We start from the raw sequence: 2,696 nt of genomic DNA, 5'->3' as shown, positions 1-2,696 counted from the left end.
GGGGGGGGGGCAGGGAGCAGAGGCGAGGCTGCACGTGTGTGAACCGGGGCAATTGAGCATGCTCCCCCAAACACGTGTGCCTCACGTGCACCCAGCCCCCATCCCCGCAGCAGCAAAAGGCCAGAACATTCTGCTTGTGGGGAGGGGTCTAGGGTGCCCGAGACCAGGCGTGGGGGTCAGGTCAGTAGTGACACGATTAAGGGAGAGTTCCCAAGCGGCAGGGAATCCTGCTCAGTAACCAGGGGTGAGGGGTGGGGGGAGTCCCTGGGCAGGGATACAGAGTCGGTCCATTTTATCCCGGCGGCGCCAGAGCAGCAGTGACTTGTGGGTGGACAGGCTGCTTCCCTGGGGGAGACAAAGTAAAGCTCATGAGTCACACCGCCCGAAATACACGCAGAGCTGCCTCCATCGCCTTTTGCTGCAGCGCAGATCGACAAGTTTGTTTGAAATAGCGATCCACGGGATATTTTTATAATCACACCTTTAAAAAAAAATCTTGCAGGCCTCCTTTTCCCCACAGTCAGCGGCTGGCTGGCTGGCTGGCGGGGGTTCTGTAAGCAAGGATACCTCGAGGGTTAGAGGTGGGGGATGGAACACCACCTGCCGTCCAGTGCTGCACCCTCGCCCAGAAGTCAGTCCGTGGGCTTGGTGGCCCCAGCCCAGGCAATGGAAGCAGCAGCCTAGCCGCCCAAACCGACACACAGCCCACCACCGACGGCCGCCCCTTCATTTTTTCCCCCCCCCGCTATGGAATTTCATTTATTAGAGGCCGAGGCGGCTGCTGGCAGCCCTGTCGGTTGGCTGTCTTTGTTTCTTTGCTATGTGGGCGCGTCTCGAGCACGTGGCAGCTGGAGCGCGCAGGCTGGAGGAGAAGCGACCTGGGCTCAGTCTGTGTAGATGGCCGCCTTAGCAAAAAGGGTGTCGGATGCCCGGGGGATAGCGCCCCCCACCTCCCCCCAATCCAGGCTGCGCTCCCTCTTCAAAGATTTCTCAGGGGAAAATTTATGATTCACCCGGTTCCCCGGCCCCATCTCCAGGTTGGCCCAGGACGACCTGGGAGTGGCCCAGGCGCCGATCCACTCTCCAAACTTTGTTGCGGAAGCCCCCAGCCCCGCCACAGCCTGGGCCTGGGGCTAGCGATAAAAGGGTTTCAGGATTTCCTTTTGGACATGTCGTCACCTCAGGAGGCAGAACAGTCAAAGAGAAATCACACACAAGGTTCTAAGAAGAATTTAATAAGGAAACGTACAGGCATTCTCCCGGCCACTCCTAGCGGTCCCTCCCCCTCTCCAGCCCCCTCCTCAACGCAGGCTGCAGCCACGACACTCTGCTGACCCCTCGTGGTGGAGGTGGGCAGTGGTCCCCGGCTGCCAGAGACACCAACTGGCTCCTCCCCGGCTGGGGAAAGGGGCGAGGCCGTCCACTCGTCCCTCATCCTTCCCCGCCCTGCCGGGCCTGGCACCGCAGGGTGTGGAGGAGGTAGGAGAGAAGACCACACAAAGTCACCTGAGAGAGGCGCGGAGAGTTTGCCAGCTTTCGCTAGCACCTCCCACACACGAACGCTTCTTGGATTGTTCTAAGTAGGGCCGGTGTGGAATTCCTTATTCCCGTCTGGCTGTAAGGTGGGCTCACCAAGGCATCACGCCTGGCCCCGGCCCCCTGTCTCAGTCCGCCTGCTTGCGGGAGGGGCGCGCCGTTTCCAGGGCAGATGGTCCCTTTAGCTCTCCCCAGGAGGCCGTTTCCAGTCTTATTTTAGAGGTATTTCAGCAGTTTGCTTAAGGTCAGGCAATTGGTAAGGAGGAATCCTAACGCAGGTCTCTAGCATCCCAGTCCCTCTGCCCTGCAGGGACTGGACCAAGACTCTAGTTCTTCCCGCCCTTGCGATAGGTGGCCATAGAGGCCAAATCCACTTTACAACAGCACCTGCAGGGCCCTTCTGGCAGGACCGCTCCGCCCTGGGGTTATTTAGGAAGGTGACCGCCTCTGGAATCAGTCACTCTCTCTCCTGAGGGGACCACGCAGGGGTGGAGGTGGGGAGCTGCCACCTGCTGCTCGCTCTGCCCAGCCCCACTCTGGTCCTCGCAGAGGACAGCGTATGGGGGCGGGGGGCTGTCCTCGCAGTCTGACTGGACGTTGTCTTTCCAATGTCCAGGGTGGAACATGGAGTTTAATTTTATAAACGGGCAGGGAACACTCCTATGGAATAACTCAGGCGCCAGACCCCTGGTTGCTCCAATGACTGCTGGTACCAAAGCCCCTTACCTTTTCGGGAGTCCCAACCAGTCACTGCAGGGAATCTGGATCCTTTCTCACCTTCTACTGGGATCCAAACTCAATCCTGAAGGACACACCTTCCCGCGCCCCCAAAGCTGAAGCGAGGCCTGTATCCCCTCCCCTCTCCATCAAAAGGCAAAATGCCAGTGGGTGGGGTTGCGTCCCAGCCCACCTGGCGTCAGGACGCTGCCTCCGCTCCGGCCAGGCCCGGCTCCTTCCCCACGGTTTCATGGGATGAGGGGGAGACCGTGCGGGACGCCCCCGGCCACTCGCCACCCCCAGTTCCACCAGCTGGACTACAAGCCCCATCATGCCCCGGGGCCGAGCTATAACCAGCCTTGCCTGGAGCACCCAGGTCCCCTCCCCTCTCCCCTGCATCCCCGCATCCCTCGCCAGCCGCTCCGGCAGAGGGCCGGGCTATG

Source organism: Myotis brandtii, unplaced genomic scaffold (assembly GCF_000412655.1).
Source record: "Myotis brandtii unplaced genomic scaffold, ASM41265v1 scaffold50, whole genome shotgun sequence".
NCBI lineage: Eukaryota > Metazoa > Chordata > Mammalia > Chiroptera > Vespertilionidae > Myotis > Myotis brandtii.
This window is presented reverse-complemented; position numbering follows the sequence as displayed.